We start from the raw sequence: 20,557 nt of genomic DNA, 5'->3' as shown, positions 1-20,557 counted from the left end.
AACTGGTGACTGATGATATTCAGATAGACTGCGTCTCCAATAAAATGATGTGGTAGTTGGTGGTATACACATATGCTGACTCCAGCGCCTTTTTATTGAAGAATTCAACTACGTGAACATAGCATTGTGCATGTAAATGGTTCGATCCTGGCTTGTGACAGAAGGATGTGTTCTACATTATATGGTGAATATAGTGAATGAATGAATATATAGTTGAAACCAGACGTTTACATACACTATCTAAGAAGACACATCTGCATATTTTTTTCACTATCTGACATGAAATCAGAATAAACCTTTCCCATTTTAGATCAATTAGGATTTACAAAATTATTTATATTTGCCAAATGCCAGAATAATGAGAGCGAGAATGTTTTAAAGCATTTTTATTACTGTTACGAACCGACGCTGCCATAGCCGCAAGCAGCCTGCTGCGGTTCCTGTTGCGCCCAGGCGCCGGCTGCCATTCTTGGCCGTGCCTCGGGTCGTCCAGTTGGCTGCTCCTTCCACCACGTCTAAGTGTGGAGAGGCGGCTAGTGCGCATGCATGCGCCGATTTACCCCAGCCAGAGTCTAAGTTTGGTGTTTTGCCTAGTGAGCATGCTCAGCCTGATTGTGTCATTTCTGAGACTAAGTCCTCAGTTCAGGCTACTGAGCATGCTCCCACAATTAATCCTAACAGTCTCTTTGCACAGGTACTTGGACTTCGTGCTGTGTCTAAGTTCTGGGATGTTCCTACTGAGCATGCTCAGGCAGATAGTCTGATTTCTGAGTCTGTTGTTCAGGCTACTGAGCATGCTCAGGCACTTAGTGCATCAGAGGATAGGTCCGGTAAGGACCTCACTGAGCATGTCCGTGAGGTGGCAGGCCCTGATAGGGCAGAGGGTGTCAGGTGTCCTGATGACGTGGCCATCTGGACTGGCTCGCAGAGGCCCACCCCTATGTCTGGCACCTCACCATTGGTCGTCAGACGATGACTGGTGAAGTGTTTGGGGCGTGGCTGCCATGAGGTCATCAATGAAGTGGTGGTTCCGGATAGGCCGCTGGTGACGTTGCTGCTGACATGGCACTCTGCTATTGGACCTTGGTGGTTTCACCCTAGGTTTGGCGTGGACCCAGGTTATAAAAGGGGCTGGAGACAACATGGAGGTGCGCAGTCTTCATTTAGAGTTCATGGTGGCATAAGCTTTGTTGGAAGCGGTAGGTAGGGCTAGGCGAACGGTGCCTGTCACGCCAAGATTCGTGGCTCGGCACATCAGGGTCAGGCGCCGTGCTTCCTTGCTGCCGTTCCAGTTGTGCTATAGCAGTCCAGTGGTGTTAACTGGACTGCGGCTGCTGTGTCCCCTGTCCGTTTGTGCCTCCTACGCATACGGACAGCATACCTGTTGCGTTACTTGTCCGGTTGTGTTCTCTACGCACACGGACAGCATACCAGCTGCGTCACCTGTCCGGTTGTGCCCTCTGTGCGCACGGACAGCGTATTCCAGAACCCCTGTGGAGTTAACAGGGTGTTCCTGGATTGGGTGTGTGAACTCTATTTCTCTCCTCGGCTTCCCAGTCAAATGCTACTGGTGTGACTACGTGGTCTGACGTGTCCTTCACACACGTGGCCAGTCGAGTGGTGACCAGAAACGCTAATCGAAGGACCACTCGGCCTGACGTGTCTTACACACGTGGCCGACAGGGCGCTGTCGCAGTGGTCTTCTTGGTCAACGCTAACTGGTTACCATCCGGCCTGACGTGTTCCCTACACACGTGGTCGGAGTAGCGCCCGCTCCACCGAAACGCTAACTGGGTTGTCATCCGGTTTGGTGTGTCCCTACACACGTGACCGGTTCCCAGGTCTCCTGGGTTATCTCTGAGTGATCAGCTCTATAGTCTCCGCCTAACCCACAGGGTGCCAGCAGCTCCATTGCCATCTGGAGCACGGTGGGCTCCGACTGGCGATTGGGATATATACCCCCTGGTTCTAATCTGCCGGTTTCCCCCGTAACAATTACTTTCTGCAAAATCAAAAGTTTACATACATTTCATTAGTATTTGGTACCATTACCCTTAAACTGTATGACTTGGGTATGAACTTGGGTCAAACGTTTTGAATATCTTTCCTCAAACTTCTCACAATAGTTGGTAGGAATTTGGATCCATTCCTCCTGACAGAACTGGTGTAACTGAGCTATGTTTGTAGGTCGTCTTGCACCTGCCTTTTCAGCTTTGCCCATAAGTTTTCAATAGGATTGAAATCAGGGCTTTATGATGGCCACTCCAAAACATTGACTTTGCTATCTTTAACCATTTTGTAACCAGTTTGGCAGTATGCTTCAGGTCATTGTCCACTTGAAAGACCGATTTCCGCTCAAGCTTTGAAGTGAAACTGTCAGGTGTAATATGCACCCAGAACCACAAGCAGTTCTGAGCACATATTGATAATCCCTGCCTAACTGTCCCTGTATCTAGTAGCATACATAAAGAGATCTTTAGAAAACCTATTTCTAAAGATCCCATATGATATGCTAATGAGGCCAGAGACTAGTCACAAGAGCATTAGTTCGCTTGGCGAGTCGGCCCCCTTATCATGTAAGCACACCCCTGTGGGCGTGATAACATGGTAATGAATGTGCAGCATCAGGGGATGGTCATGCTCATTTCTCTGCTGCCATCGCATCCAACTCCTGGATTTCGGCTCAGTGCTCGTCATGATCCAAGACTTTTGGTCATGCGCACTATGAAGACAGGTGTACGTGTCCTGGCTTCAAACTCATGTGGTTCAAATCACCCCCCATTCGCCCCATTGAAAATTAAATTTAGACATCACTTTAATAGGAGATTCCTCTGAAGCTAAAATCCACATGCAACCATATAGAAAATCTACTGCCAGTAATTCTATTCTGCAAGCCACATCTTGTCATCCCTCCCATGTCATCAGTAACATACCAACTGGAGAGTTGATTAGAATCAAACAAAATTGTTCACAATCACATGCTTTTGAGACAGAATCTAAAAAAACTATGAGAAGGTTGCAGGATAGGGGTTACTCCCGATCCCATTTAAATAGAGCATATAATACTGCTAAAGAAAAAAATAGGGACTCTCTTGTGAAAGCAAAAAATAAAAAAATCACAATAGACAATTTCATCACTTTTTCCACGCAGTATAGTCCACAATTTCATTTGATTACTAAAGTCATTAAAAAATATTTACCAATCTTAAATCAAGGTAAAAAATTATGTGATGTTATCAATAATAATGAAATTAGATTTATAGCAAAAAGAGCACTGACATTAGGTAATATTTTATCTCCCAGTCTTTTATTAAGTGCCAAAAAAACGCACAATGAAATGTGGCTTGCATGTAGGTTTTTATAAATGCGGACATACTCAATGTATATCATGTGAACATGCGCAAAAAAATAAAACCTTCATGTCTTACATTACAGGAGAGATTTTCCAGATAAAAAATGTTATCACCTGCAACACTCCAGGAGTGATATATCTGACTGTCAGTCTTGTCGCATTCAATATGTGGGTTGTACTATCAAAAAAAAAAAATAAGAAGACACGTCAGATACTCTTAACCCTCTAATTAGCAATGTTTCTGCTGTATCCAAACATTTCATTCAGTGCCATAACAGAGATGTTTCAGCCTTAAAATTTATGGGCATAGAGAACATATCTAAACCTTTGAGAGGTGGTGATTTTTAAAGGAAATTATTAAATCGTGAATTCTTTTGGATTAATAAACTTCATACTACAATCCCAGAAGGTCTCAATATAAGACAAGATCTGATTTTACAATATACCTGAACATACTGGGACCACATTCACATTTGTTTTAATCAAATTCCTTCTTTCAATACAGGGTGAGGCTGCTTAATTACGAACAGTTACTGACTAGTTCATTTGAATACACTGTTTATATAGCCGGCTATAACCTAATGGAGAATATCCATGAATAAGGTGTCTTTTTTGCTGAAACGCGCAGGATTCTCCTCCCCTGTCTGCATCATGGCTCCATACTTGTTTTTAATGATTCTTTAATAAAGACTTTTTTTTTAATTTACTCACCCGTACCTTCTGTGGATGCTGGAGACTTTCCTCTTTTTCTTCTCTGCAAGATTCCGTCCCAAGCCAGGATCCTCCCATCATCCATCAAAGTGGGTGAGCGGATCTTGTGTCACCCCTGCAGCGGTCAAACTGCTCGGATCCGGGGGATGATTGCTCATGGTTCGAGGGTCTCCGGACCCGGGGGCTGGGGGCCACATTCAAATGAAGAAGGGGCTATTTACAGGGGAGATATAGTTCGTGACACCACCCGTGATGTGCAATAATGGGGAGAACCGCCCTGCCGTTGGGAGTACCCGGGGTGATGGAGCGGGGCAGCTAGATAACGTGACCCTCCACGGGTAGGGGATTACCCCGGGACTCTGGATGGTGCCTTGGTAATGCAGGGGCTCGCAGGCTCGCCGGTTGCAGGGGTTAATCAGGTACTCACTCAGAAGAATGCAGACGCTGACAAGTCTCTGACTGCTGCTGTCTCCTGAGGGGAGCTCGTCCGGGTTCTCGTCCCCTGCAGCACCGCCCAGTGGTCTGTGGCCTCTCTCCTGGCACCTGAATTTAGATTGTTCGTTGTGGCCCGTCAGCCTGGAGCTTTCCGGACCCCGCTCCCTGCTGTGGCAAGCAAGGGAGCTTGCTCTCAGGGGCTCACACTTGGGATTTCAGTGGGCTGCTTTTCTTGGAAAGCCCTATCCCCCTCGTTGCGCTAGTGCCCCCGATCTCTGAGCTGGTGAGAACAGTCCATAGAGGCCCTGTCCTCCACAGGTTAATTGCCGGGTTGCTTGCAGCTTCTCCCCGACCTAGGGTCCGTGTACCCCGACGTGGCCTCGGTTCCAGCCCAGCTGTTGAACTGTGGCTGCTGGCTATCCTCTGTGATTAGCCCAGAACCCAGTCACAACCTCCCACGACCGGGGCTCTGGCTCCTCCGGCTCCAGACCACAGTCTGTGACCTAGGATACTTCTCCTCTGGGAGTTCCTCACTGCTCAAGGGCTACTCCAGACTCTGGGGAGCTTCTACTCCCAGCTGCTCATTCACTGGGAGTTACTTCTGTTCTGCCTGTCAACCTCTACTCTGTTCTCCACTTCCTCACTCGCTGACTCCCCCCCACCACTCTGTCTGACTCCTAGGTGGGCGGCCCTATTCCAGCTTAAGTAGCCCACTGGTGTGCCTGACAGGTGTGGTGCAAGGTGTCACTAGGATTTTTGAATGCTGGTGGAGGCAGAACTGCAAGATATGGACCCAGAACCATGGGGGGGTTGAGAAAGATTGTGCAGAACTCTGTGACAACCTGACTAGTCCAGGGCGTCACAATCTACCTTGTTTTCATATTGAAAATTAAATGGTTAAAAAAAAAAAAAATATACACATATTTGGTATCACCGCATTCAGAAATGTCCGATCTATAAAAATAGAAAAACAATGAATCTGAAACAGTGTAGCGGCAAAGAAATTCCCAACGTCAAAAGTAAATATTTTGGGTCGTCAAATTTTGCGCAAAATGCAATAAGAGGCTATCAAAACGTAGAACCTGCGCCAAAATGGTGCCATAAATAACATCAGCTTGAGATGCAAAAAGTAAGCAATCACTGAGCCCCATATCCTGAAAAATGAGAACTCTACGAGTCACGTAAAATGGTGCAAAAAGTGTGCCACTTTTTAGACGAACTTCTTAAATTTTTTTAACCCCTTAGTTACATTCTCTATCATTATTCTCGCATTTGGCAAATTTAAATAATTTTTGTTCCTAAATGACCTAAAACAGGAAAGGTTTATTCTGAGTTCATGTCAGATAGTGAGAAAAATATGCATCTGTGTCTTTTTAGATAGTGTATGTAAACTTCGTTTCAATTCTATATATAAATATATATATGTATTGGCAGATAACAGAGAGCAGCAGTGTGCACCCTTGTGGTCGGCAGAGACATCAGTGACCTGGGCTGACCCCGCACTGCTGTACCTGTTTTAGCAGCTCATCTATCTCCTGTTGCACGGACGTCCTGCTTTGAGACACCACTGCTGGCCTCTTTAAACACACAGCACCATGCAGGCTCCATGGAGACCCCACGCTCCCCGATGCAGAAGCCAAACTCCTGCATCCCGCCATCCCCGGCCCGCACACCCATGCCCTGGACCACAGCGCTCCAGTTAGCAGCCTCTGTACAGGTACAGCCATCTTAAGGTCATATAAGGTCTGCACGTTGCTGACCTCCCTCACCATGACACATATGGCGTGGGTGGTTGGTACCTCGCCTCTCCACTACCTCACAATGATACTAGTGGGGGCTTGAAGTTGTGACGGCCAGTGCCTGTGCAATGCTATGTTGACGTGAACATACTGTTGTACTGCGCACGAGCATGGCTTCAGACAGAAGGATGCATTCAGCATTATATAGTGAAAATATAAATAAATATATATTTATTTGTACACTATACAGTTGTGCTCAAAAGTTTACATACCCCGGCAGATTTTTTGCTTTTTTGGCCTTTTTTTCAGAGAATATAAATAATAACAGAAAATATTTTTTTCCACTCATGGCTAGTGGTTGGGTGAAACCATTTATTGTCAAACTACTGTGTTTTCTCTTTTTAAATCATAATTACAACCAAAACATCCAAATGACCCTGATCAAAAGTTCACATACCCTGGTGATTTTGGCCTGATACAGTACACAGTACACAGTAGTTGACACAAATTGGTTTGAATAGCTAATAAAAGTAACATCCTCACATGTGACCTGTTTGCTTGTAATCAGTATGTGTGCATAAAAGCTGAGTTTGTTTCTGGGATCCAGACAGACTCTTGCATCTTTCATCCATCCACTGATGTTTCTGGATTGTTAGTCATGAGGAAAGCAAAAGAATTGTCAACAGATCTACGGGAAAAGATAGTTGAATGGTATAAAACAGGAAAGGGATACAAAAATATATACAGTTAGGTCCAGAAATATTTGGACAGTGACACAATTTTCGCGAGTTGGGCTCTGCATGCCACCACATTGGATTTGAAATGAAACCTCTACAACAGAATTCAAGTGCAGATTGTAACGTTTAATTTGAAGGTTTGAACAAAAATATCTGATAAAAATTGTAGGAATTGTACACATTTCTTTACAAACACTCCACATTTTAGGAGGTCAAAAGTAATTGGACAAATAAACCAAACCCAAACAAAATATTTTTATTTTCAATATTTTGTTGCGAATCCTTTGGAGGCAATCACTGCCTTAAGTCTGGAACCCATGGACATCACCAAACGCTGGGTTTCCTCCTTCTTAATGCTTTGCCAGGCCTTTACAGCCGCAGCCTTCAGGTCTTGCTTGTTTGTGGGTCTTTCCGTCTTAAGTCTGGATTTGAGCAAGTGAAATGCATGCTCAATTGGGTTAAGATCTGGTGATTGACTTGGCCATTGCAGAATGTTCCACTTTTTTGCACTCATGAACTCCTGGGTAGCTTTGACTGTATGCTTGCGGTCATTGTCCATCTGTACTATGAAGCGCCGTCCGATCAACTTTGCGGCATTTGGCTGAATCTGGGCTGAAAGTATATCCCGGTACACTTCAGAATTCATCCGGCTACTCTTGTCTGCTGTTATGTCATCAATAAACACAAGTGACACAGTGCCATTGAAAGCCATGCATGCCCATGCCATCACGTTGCCTCCACCATGTTTTACAGAGGATGTGGTGTGCCTTGGATCATGTGCCGTTCCCTTTCTTCTCCAAACTTTTTTCTTCCCATCATTCTGGTACAGGTTGATCTTGGTCTCATCTGTCCATAGAATACTTTTCCAGAACTGAGCTGGCTTCATGAGGTGTTTTTCAGCAAATTTAACTCTGGCCTGTCTATTTTTGGAATTGATGAATGGTTTGCATCTAGATGTGAACCCTTTGTATTTACTTTCATGGAGTCTTCTCTTTACTGTTGACTTAGAGACAGATACACCTACTTCACTGAGAGTGTTCTGGACTTCAGTTGATGTTGTGAACGGGTTCTTCTTCACCAAAGAAAGTATGCGTCGATCATCCACCACTGTTGTCATCCGTGGACGCCCAGGCCTTTTTGAGTTCCCAAGCTCACCAGTCAATTCCTTTTTTCTCAGAATGTACCCGACTGTTGATTTTGCTACTCCAAGCATGTCTGCTATCTCTCTGATGGATTTTTTCTTTTTTTTTCAGCCTCAGGATGTTCTGCTTCACCTCAATTGAGAGTTCCTTAGACCGCATGTTGTCTGGTCACAGCAACAGCTTCCAAATGCAAAACCACACACCTGTAATCAACCCCAGACCTTTTAACTACTTCATTGATTACAGGTTAACGAGGGAGACGCCTTCAGAGTTAATTGCAGCCCTTAGAGTCCCTTGTCCAATTACTTTTGGTCCCTTGAAAAAGAGGAGGCTATGCATTACAGAGCTATGATTCCTAAACCCTTTCTCCGATTTGGATGTGAAAACTCTCATATTGCAGCTGGGAGTGTGCACTTTCAGCCCATATTATATAAATAATTGTATTTCTGAACATGTTTTTGTAAACAGCTAAAATAACAAAACTTGTGTCACTGTCCAAATATTTCTGGACCTAACTGTATAAGGAATTGATAATGCCAGTCAGCAGTGTTCAAACTGTGATTAACAAATGGAAAATCAGGGGCTCTGTAAAAACCAAACCACGATCAGATTGATCAACAAACATTTCAGCCACAACTGCCAGGAAAATTGTTTGGGATGCAAAGAATAACCAACAAATAACATCAGCTGAAATACAGCACTCACTGAAAACAAATGGTGTGGTTATTTCAAGATGAACAATAAGGAGGCACTTGGTGAAAATTGGGCTGCATTGTCGAGTCGCCAGAATAAAGCCATTACTGTGCAAATGCCACAAAGTATCTCACCTACAATACGCCAAACAGCACAGAGACAAACCTCCAAACTTCTGGAACAAGATAATTTGAAGTGATGAGACCAAAATCAATTTTTTTTATCCACAACCATAAACATTACATTTGGAGAGGTGTCAACAAGGCCTATGATATTAAGAACACCATTCCTACTGTAAAGCCTGGAGGTGGATTGCTGATGATGTGGGGATGTGTGAGCTACAAAAGGCACAGGAAAATTGGCCAAAGTTGAAGGAAAGACGAATGCAGCATGTTATCAGAAAATACTGGAGGCAAATTTGCACTCATCAGCCCGGAAGCTGCACATGGGACGTACGTGGACGTTCTAACATGACGACAATCCAAAATACAAGGCCAAGTCAACCTGCCATTGACTACAGCAGAACAAAGTGAAGGTTCTGGAGTGGCCATCTAATTCTCCTGACCTCAATATCATTGAGCCACTCTGGGGATAACTCAAGCATGCAGTTCATGCAAGAAAGCCCAGGAATTTACAGGAACTGAAGGCTTTTTGCCAAGAAGAATAGGCATCTTTACCATCTGAGAAAATAAAGAGCCTCATCCACAACTATCACAAAAGACTTCAAGATACCATTGATGTTAGGAGGAGGCAATACATGATATTAAGAACTGGGGTATGTCAGCTTTTGATCAGGGTGATTTGGATGGTTTTGGTTGTCATTAGGATTTAAAAAGAGAAAACTGGAGTTTGACAATAAATGGCTTCACCCAACCACTAACCATGAGTGCGGGGAAAAAAAAGATTTTGTGTTATCATTCAGATTCTCTGAAAAAAAAAAAAAGGCCAAGAAACCAAAAAATCTGCCGGGGTATGTAAACTTTTGAGCACAACTGTATATCTTATGGTTTGTGGGGTTTTTATGTAAACCTCATCAAGAGTAGAGGAGAGGATTTCACTGCACATCTTCATCAGTTTTGTTTTGCTGCAAATTTTTACTTCTTCCTTGAACTGAATGAGGAGAATCTGAGAATCTACTACTTATCCTCAACATAATTTCTTATGCTGCAGAATTTAAAAAATTTGCCCTCAGAATTTGCAAACAGAAGAAAACAACTTAATGGACCTCTCCATAACAATAGATCAGGAAATGATGATTACGGAATATAAATGAGTCTAATATGGAGTTCTGATGTTTAAATTAATGTGACACGTCTTTCTGTATTATTGTGTGTTGTGAAGAGGTAACCGGATCAGACTCCTACATTTACATCCTCTGGTGATATAAATGAAAGGTAATCAGATAATGTCCTGTTACAAATCCTTGAATAAGAGCAAGTATTGAATGTAAAAATAACAATGTCTCTAGCTAAAAAAAAAAAAGTGGATACAGAAAAAAAAAAATCAGGACGTAGAAGGAATTACAAAAAATAGATCACATTACATTACATCTCTCGCATAGGGTTATAATTAGTGTTGAGCGGATCCGGATCCGCACGGTTTCAGAGCCCGATCCAAGTCCGACCACTACCTGGGATTCGGGATGCACGATCCGGATCCGTTTTTTTTTTCTCTCTCTCTCGTCCCGGATCCGGCTCCCCATTGATTTAAATGGCCGCGGATTCCGGATCGGATCCGGACTTCAGCGACAACCCGATCCGGAGGACCCGGATTATGGCCGATCCGCTGAACTCTAGTTATAATACAAATACATTTTATAAAAATTACTAAGAATGAAGCATATAATACATTATATATCACTGACTCACAACCTTATTACTGCAGGGAAACCCCTAAAAACTATTTCTACTTCTGGGGTCATAAAGCACCACACCGGCATTTTTTTTTAAATTCCCTGCTGGAGTGGTGTCACTAAAGTAAATTTCCTACCCCTTCGTCTTCTGCAGATTGTGATCTGCCAGATCATTCCAGTGTTTGGTGGACGAGCCGGAAGTCACAACACAATGTAAGTCTATGAGAGCCAGAACGAGGCTACTTCTGACTTCAGGTCGGTCAGAAGTTCTGGTTTTAAGATAGCACCTTGAGACTGGAGCTGCGCTATGGCCATGCTAGGGCCATGGAACTTTAAAGCAGAACCAAAACGTGCGTTGGGGCTGACGCCAAGACAGTGCCAAGGAAGTTCTACATGTATGGGATCTCTTGTGCTTGGGTTACTATGCACAGATTTCAAGTTTATGTACTACACTAGACACATTGCTACAATCCCCATATACTTATTTATTTAAAACTAGAGGAATTACTACTCATGATTGCCATGTAATTTTGCTCTTGCTTTGGAACATTTTTTGTACTTGCACAAGCACTTTTATCTTCTGTGTGCATTTGAAAGGTGATTCACATGGCAAAATTACGGTACATACTTTATATACAATTAGGTAATATTCAGTTGGAAATATTTGGAAAATCACACAAGTTTTAGCATTTTAGCGGTTTACCAAACATATTTGAGATCCAGTTATATAATCAATATGGGCTTAAAGTGCAGACTCTCTTTCTCTTGGAGTAATGGTTTAGGAATTACAGCTCTTTAATATGTAGGTGCCTCTTTTTCAAGGGACTAAAGGTAATTGGACAATTATCTCAAAAGCTCTCTAATTGGCTGCATTGGCTATTCCCTCATTAATCCATCATCAATTAAGCAGGAAAAGGTCTGGAGCTGATTCGAAGTGTGTCATTTGCATTTGGATTTTGTTTTAGCCGATGATGCTGCTAGTGGTTATCCTTGGCTGAACAAAACTCAACGTACTTGTTTTGGCAGAGGGGAGTAGCTAATTTGAATTTTGAATTAGCCAACCTTGTCAAATTGTCTCCCAAAATTTTGATTCATGGCAAATAAATTCAGTGCGAATTGCAATAATCCAAAGTTTGTTATTGCCCAGAAAATATGTGTATAACACTCTATGGTCTTATAGGAGTGTATTGAACCCATTTTGCGCTTTGTAATGTAAAAACAGCCTTATTAACGTCCACGTGAACTCAAATTATCTGGCTATGTGTAACCGGTGGTAACTAGAAGATGTATTGTGGTAGAATCTAACAATGTACACACTTTAAAGCCCACAACACACATCCGTGCCTATGGTACGTGTTTGGTACGTTTTTGCACGTACCGGAGACACGTTGACCAATGTTACCCTATGGGTGATGGCACATACACGTAAAATCACGTGTGTCCGTTTTTGGCCGTCAACACGCAGGCACGGACCCGCTAAAATCAATGGGTCCGTGCCTGCACGGATGGCACACGTAGGATGTCCGTGTGCAGCACGTACCGTCCGTGTGCATTTTTAATCAAAACATCAGCAACACTTGTTTCCAATCTATCAGGTCAATTGTCAAAAGTCCTGATGTTTCAATTGGTGATGCATAAGGCCAAGGATGTTGTCAAAGGACGTTATGGTTATATGTCAGTAGGCTTGACATTTAGGCGGAAATTTGCGCATTTCGCCATAATGTTAAAATGTCCATGCATTTTCCTTAGCTTGACAAGGGGGTGGGATCCACATCTTTTTTTCAACAGGTGGTTCATATTCAAGCATATGTCTCCTAACCCCAAATCTCCTAGATATCAACCATAGCAAATACATGGTTGCTTCATTGGAGAGACATTTTGGAGTCAGTCTAATGAGTGGAAGAGCCTAAAAACAATGATTTGAAATGTTTTTAAACCTTATCCACCGATGAGGGACGGAAATTGACCAAGTAACAACACCAGGATCTCATGAAGAAGGATTAACGTTATTTGGGTAAGAATGCGGACCTCTAAAAACAGACGGCACGCGGATTGCATACATACATATTTTATGCCAATACGGACATTCCACACGTACACGCGGAGAGCATACGCCATCACACGGATGTCACACGTACGGGAGAAATGCCCCTAAAAATCGGAACACGGACCCAAAAAACGGAACGTGAGACACGTACGTTTTTTATGCGGAAGTGTGTTTTTGGCCTAAGAGGTAGTTGATTTTGTTTTGTATTACGGAGATTTTTCTTTTGGATGTAAAAATATGGCTTGCCAGTCTTAACATGCATGAAGTGTAGTTTCTGTGATGCACAAGTCTTTGATTCAGGATTTTGCTTTAGCAGCAAAATTAGCATGGAGAGGTTTAATACTGCCCTCTTTGTATGCAGTCTGGGAAGAATATAAAAAAATGCTAATATTAAGGTGTTGTTACTGCCGTATATCACAGATGAAATAATTCACATCCAAACTAATTATGCAGGAACAGCACCTCTTTATATCACTTGAATCTTTGGATTATTATTCATAGACAAAATAACATACCCATTTTCAGTTTACTTGGGCACTGCAGTAGTACAAGACCATCAGATAAGGTTTTTATTCTATCCCTGTATGGAATCAACGGTGTGCTCTGACCTCCTATCCCTACAATGTAGAAGTATAAAATCGCATTCCTTGACTGACCCCATCTTTTATACTAGCTTTTCCAGTGCCCTGACTGTGCTAGAGCTGTTATGTAATAGATGTACAGTATATGTGGAAGCCTGAACTGCCATACCTGACATAAGTAGCCCACTATTCTACAGCCGTGTTTGAAATGACAGTGGTTATTTTTTTTTTTTTTTTCATTTGGCAGATCCTCATGAATTGAGTGCTCAAACTCATGGGAACTGGCAATTTTATGAAATTTGACTTGAAGTCGATCCTCCACTAATCCATCTGTTCATCTTTACAAATCGATGTTCAGATTTATGACTGTTCTTTAATCGAGCATCCGCTTTTACTTTAGTAGTTAATTGGTCACTGAACATCACTGAGCCATCACCATGCTTCCCTGTAGGCAGGGTGTTCTATTCACTGTATGTGTAATTCTTCCACAAGGCATACCACTGATCCATAAGCTTGAAACATTCTAGTCTACTGTAATAACTCCACAAAACAGAATAAAAAAAACTTCTGTTTTATTTATGTCATATTGGAGCTATATTTTCTTGTGCTTTTTTGGTTAGTAAAGTTGTATGTTTTGGAATTAGGACATTGAGACTTCCCTCACTTGAGCCCCGATTCTTCAGGTTTTACACCAGAACTCTGGCATAAAAAGCTTTGAAAAGTTATAAAATGTTTGGACAATGTGAGACTGCACAACTAGTTTGCAACATTTTGCGTTCTTGCACCATTTTTGCCCAGCACTGGGGGAAAAAAAAAAATTGCCAGAGGGAAGGTAACCCCCCCCCCCCCCACTTATTAACCAGTTTACCCCCAGGTGATTTTCTGATTTTTTTTTTTCTCCCCAAGAGATGTTTTAATGTTTTTATTTTTCCATTAATATACAGTCATATGAAAAAGTTTGGGCACCCATATTAATGTTAACCTTCTTTCTTTAGAACAATTTGGGTTTTTGCAACAGCTATTTCACTTTCATATATCTAATAACTGATGGACTAATGGTAATATTTCTGGATTGAAATGAGGTTTATTGTACTAACAGAAAATGTGCAATCCGCATTTAAACAAAATTTGACCGGTGCAAAAGTATGGGCACCCTTATCAATTTCTTGATTTGAACACTCCTAACTACTTTTTACTGACTAAGGGTACCTTCACACTTAGCGATGCAGCAGCGATCCGACCAGCGATCTGACCTGGTCAGGATCGCTGCTGCATCGCTACATAGTCGCTGGTGAGCTGTCAAACAGGCAGATCTCACCAGCGACCAGTGAACAGCCCCCAGCCAGCAGCGACGTGCAAGCGACGCTGCGCTTGCACGGAGCCCGCCGTCTGGAAGCTGCGGAGACTGGTAACTAAGGTAAACATCGGGTATGGTTACCCGATGTTTACATTAGTTACCAGTGTGAGCAGGGAGCCGCGCACACTGAGCGCTGGCTCCTTGCTCTCCTAGCTACAGTACACATCGGGTTAATTAACCCGATGTGTAATGCAGCTACATGTGCAGAGAGCAGGAGTCGGCAGCACAGGCAGCGTGAGAGCTGCAGAGGCTGGTAACTAAGGTAAATATCGGGTAACCACCTTGGTTACCCGATGTTTATCTTGGATACAGCTTACCTCAGCTGTCAGACGCCGGCTCCTGCTCCCTGCTCGCTTCATTTGTCGCTCTCTTGCTGTCACACACAGCGATCTGTGTGTCACAGCAGGAGAGCGGCTTTGAAGAAAACGAACCAGGGCTGTGTGTAACGAGCAGCGATCTCGCAGCAGGGGCCAGATCGCTGCTCAGTGTCACACACAGCGAGATCGCTAATGAGGTCACTGCTGCGTCACAAAAAGCGTGACTCAGCAGCGATCTCGGCAGTGAGCTCGCTGTGTGTGAAGCACCCCTTACTAAAGCACTAAATTGGTTTTGTAACCTCATTGAGCTTTGAACTTCATAGGCAGGTGTATCCAATCATGAGAAAAGGTATTTAAGGTGGCCACTTGCAAGTTGTTCTCCTACTTGAATCTCCTATGAAGAGTGGCATCATGGACTCCTCAAAACAACTCTCAAATGATCTGAAAACAAAGATTATTCAGCATAGTTGTTCAGGGGAAGGATACAAAAACTTGTCTCAGAGATTTAAACTGTCAGTTTCCACTGTGAGGAACATAGTAAGGAAATGGAAGAAGACAGGTACAGTTCTTGTTAAGCCCAGAAGTGGCAGGCCAAGAAAAATATCAGAAAGGCAGAGAAGAATGGTGAGAACAGTCAATGACAATCCACAGACCACCTCCAAAGACCTGCAGCATCATCTTGCTGCAGATGGTGTCAATGAGCATCGGTCAACAATACCGCGCACGTTACACAAGGAGAAGCTGTATGGGAGAGTGATGCGAAAGAAGCAGTTTCTGCAAGCACGCTACAAACAGTCGCCTGAGGTATGCAAAAGCACATTTGGACAAGCCAATTACTTTTTGGAAGAAGGTCCTGTGGACTCATGAAACAAAGATTGAGTTGTTTTGTCATACAAAAAGGCGTTATGCATGGAGGCAAAAAAAAACCCACGCCATTCCAAGAAAAGCACTTGCACAGAAAAATTTGGTGGAGGTTCCATCATGCTTTGGGGCTGTGTGGCCAATGCCACCTCCGGGAATCTTGTTAAAGTTGAGGGTCGCATGGATTCAACTCAGTGTCAGCTGATTCTTGACAATAATGTGCAAGAATCAGTGATGAAGTTGAAGTTACACAGGGGATGGATATTTCAGCATGACAATGATCCAAAACACCGCTGCAAATCTACTCAGGCATTCATGCAGAGGAACAATTACAATGTTCTGGAATGGCCATCCCAGTCCCCAGACCTGAATATCATTGAAAATCTGTGGGATGATTTGAAGCGTGCTGTCCATGCTCGGCGATCATCAAACTTAACTGAACTGGAATTGTTTTGTAAAAAGGAAATGGTCAAATATACCTTCATCCAGGATCCAGGAACTCATTAAAAGCTACAGGAAGCGACTAGAGGCTGTAATTTTTGCAAAAGGAGGATCTACAAAATATTAATGTCACTTATGTTAGTGTCCATACTTTTGCACCGGTCAAATTTTGCTTAAATGCGGATTGCACACTTTCTGTTAGTACAATAAACCTCATTTCAATCCAGAAATATTATGCAGTCCATCAGTTATTAGATATATGAAACTGAAATAGCTGTTGCAATAACCCAAATTGTTATAAAGAAAAAAGGTTAACAGTGATAGGGGTGCCCAAACTTTTTCATATCAATAGCCATATGAGAGCTATTTTTATGCATAAGGAGTTGACTTTTGAGTGACTCCATTAATTTTACAATATAGTGTACCAGAAAACACAAGGAAAAAAAAAAATGGAGTTTCACTTTTTTTTTTTTTTTTAATTCACCATGTTCCATATATGGGAAAAGTGACCTAACACTAGGATTCTCCAGGGCAGTACAAATACTGAGATACCAAACATGTAGGGTTTTTTTTTTTTACTATTACTATTTACGAGGTGAAAGGAAATTAGTAAATAAAAAATTCTGCTTGTGTCACCTTTTTCTGTGACCCATAATGTTTTCATTTTTTGTATCTGAGGCTGTGTGAGGGCTTAGTTTTTTGTGTACGGAGCTGACTTTTTTTTTACTGATACAATTTTGCAGTAGATACAAATATTATGATCACCTCTTATTGCAATGTTACGGCGACCAAAAAACTTAACTCTGGCAATTTAATTTTTCTCATTACGCCGGTTACCGAACAGATCAATTTATATTTTGATACATGGATATTTCTGAACACAGTGATGCCATAGTGTATTTCTTTTTTGTGTTCTGTTTAATATGGCAATTTTAACGTTTGTTTTCACACTTTAAAAAAAAATGTGTAGTTTGCATTCACAGAAAAATGGTCATGACAGACACCGGTGTCTCCAGCATAGCCACCCACCCAATATACCCACAAAAATATATTATAATTTAGAGCATATCTGTATGTGGCATAAAAGGTGCAGCATCATTGGCTATTACATGCCAGCATAAACAATCTAATAAATTGATTTTTTTGTTGGGTGGCCACAGGCTTGTTGACACAGGCAAATAAATCGGGAACTAGTGTTCCTACAAACATTCATTTACAGATCATTTACTCTTCTAGTGTGCCATATGCATGGCCAGTTTTGCTGGAATGGGATATTGTATTGAATCGGTACATAGAAATTGTCGTGAAAGTGGTGATCAAATTTCAAAGAAATTTAAATCCTTTCTATTTACTGCCATAATTAAAACCAATTTCTAATATAAATACATTAAAAATTCCTTACTGTTCCCTAACTAATGTATTTTTTCCCTACTTCATGTCTGATGATGCTTTGTTTAATCATCTCAGTGCATGCTGGGATTCCAAAATGAAGACTCATCAGGGGGCAGAACCTGCTGTCACTGGTCCAGCTTTTGCTTCCTCCCTGACAAAGTGTCATTAGGGGCATTCGTTTTAGGGGCTGGTCCCTGGTATTGCCATTGTGCACAATGACCACACACAGTTTTATGACTCAGATTAGAGCCAGCAACAGAGGAGCGCACACTGTCAGTGTGTTGTGTTAGAGTACCCGGTCGCATGCAGAGACCAGCACAAAGTAACATCATGGGTGTTGAGACCAGCTTGTACTTAACGGCACTGTGGAAAAGTCTACCAAGGACAAAATATATATAGCTCAGCGACCCTGACTCAACCCTCTCCTAGGGACGCAGATACAGCCGGCCTCTACTCTCTAGGACCCTGCGTGTCCAGAATCCTGTTTTGCCTGAAGGCCTTGCTGGGCTCCTTCTCACTATACCTCGCACTTTTCTTGGAACACTCCTGTCACTTCTTAGGTTCCTGACCTTTTTAGTCACTAAACCCCTCCTCCCAGATAACCCCACCTATCCCTGGTGCGACAAAGTACCAGGGAAGCAGTCATTGCATTATGGCCTCCTAGTGGCTATCTGAACACATCACAGTCATATCAATTTCAAACACTACAGAGTTACTTATAGGGAATCTGTCACCATATTTTTGCCCCCTAATCTGACACCAGCATAATGTAGGGGCAGAGATCCAGGTTCCAGCGGTGTCACTTACTGGGCTGCTCAGTGTAATTTTTATACTGTTTAATCAGCAGATTATTATCAGAGGACTACTTGGCGTGCTGCCAAGTAGTCCATCATATTCATGAGCTCTGTATAACTGCTGTATCTGCAGGAGAAAACATTGATTTTATCAAAATGACAGCAAACAGCTCAGTAAGTGACATCAGGGACTCTTATCTCTACATTATGCTGCTCTCAGATGGGGGACCAAAAACCTGGTGATTCCCTTTAAGTAAATGGTGGACTGCAGGACAGGGATGGCCAAACCCTATGCCTTCTAACACAAATATGCTAAATAACTTGTAATAATTTGGGAGGGGGGGGGCTGCACAGTTTTTTTAAAAATTTATTTAAATACAAAAAAAAGCCACGTGTGGTTCATCTTATATTGATACACAGCCAAGATAAGCGTACTGCTGGAGACTGCAGTCTGTAGCCATATGCTTTATCTGTGCCGAATAACAATATGGGGGAAGCTACGCCAATTTTTTGGTTTACTTATTTTTATATCAATCTAAATGCAGACACGCTGTCACACAGGCTGGGGGGGCACTGTCCGACTACAACCAGGACCCAGATAGTTACCCGGAGCTAATTGAGAACTCTGTGCCTGGTGATCGGGTTCATTTGAAACTGCGCAGCTCTGAACTTTTACAGTCCAGGTCTGTATATCACTATGTGCTGCAGCTCCCAGGAGGAAATAACTTCATTTTCTCCCAGTAGCCACACCTACAATGCAGCCATATAAGCATCACTGAAAGGGTATGTTCATATGTGATGGTTTTAACATAGGACAAAAATGCACCATTTGCAGCACTGGCAAAGTGTGATATTTTGAAATTTCATGCGGTTTATTTTTCCCTTGGATTTGAAGCATTGCATTTTTTAATTTTAGGATCATGTGAATTTCAGAGTTTTTTTCACCCGTTTTAATGAACATGAAAAAATCCACAAATGTATTTTTACACAGCGTTTTTCAGGCTTAACTTTTTTTGCTACTGCAAAAACAAACAAAATGTGTGAGCATGCCCCATTTACCTTTAGATTAACCCAATGTCTGCAGGTAAATGAGCACTAAATGGGAAAAACCTGGTACCTCGAAAAATGCACAGTAATATACACAGTAAAGCCATTGACTTTTCAGTGCCTCATACCTTTCATGTCTTGCCTCACCTATTTTCAGCAGGGCCATTCATATGTGGCATTAGTTGTAGGTTCTTTTTACTATGACGCTTTGTTTAGCTTGAATGCGCTTCTCCGTGTCAGTCTATAATCTGTTTTGCATAGGTATATACACTGTACTTTTCTTTGTAGAACATTTTGTGCATCTTCCAGGACACTCACTTTAGCATCAGAAATGAATGGTGCTGGAGACATTACAACCCCGCACACCTGACGAGAGGTGTACATGATTCGGCCGATGTGTGGGGCCGAAACATCAGCACCCCTCACTTCTGATATGGAAATAAGCAGCATCAGATAAGGACGTTTTACTAAAAGTTATGCAACTTTCCAATATACTGCAGTTCGCTATCAATGCATGACCTAAGAGACAAGAATAACATTGGGACTGCTGATGCATTTATCTCAGTCCGCTTTCACCTACATTCACAGGTCCCGTCGGGGCATCTGCTGGGGCATCTGCTGGGGCATCTGCTGGGGCATCTGCTGGGGCATCTGCTGGGGCATCTGCTGGGGCATCTGCTGGGGCATCTGCTGGGGCATCTGCTGGGGCATCCATCCAGGACGCCCCTGCACAATGTGTTTTGGATGCATACGCCGACGGGGCCAGGGCATATACATTTCCTACTACGTTCGGGTGTCCGCCTGCAGAAAACATCTATGCCCGAAAATGGTGCAAGACAGAGCACACGTTGACTCTGTCCACTCCGTTATAGTCAATGGCTCAGTTGGCGTGTGTCTGAAACACGTTTTTCGGGGGGGGGGGGGGGGGATTCGGATGGTTGCCACGATGGGACCATTAAACGTAAGTGAAAATGCAATGTGAAAGCGGCCTTACAGACGTTTCCACAGACTGTATAAAACATCACAAACTCTTAGTTTTCAAAACAACTTGGCTTATAT

Source organism: Anomaloglossus baeobatrachus, chromosome 5 (assembly GCF_048569485.1).
Source record: "Anomaloglossus baeobatrachus isolate aAnoBae1 chromosome 5, aAnoBae1.hap1, whole genome shotgun sequence".
Lineage (NCBI taxonomy): Eukaryota > Metazoa > Chordata > Amphibia > Anura > Aromobatidae > Anomaloglossus > Anomaloglossus baeobatrachus.
Note: the sequence above shows the minus strand (reverse complement) of the source record.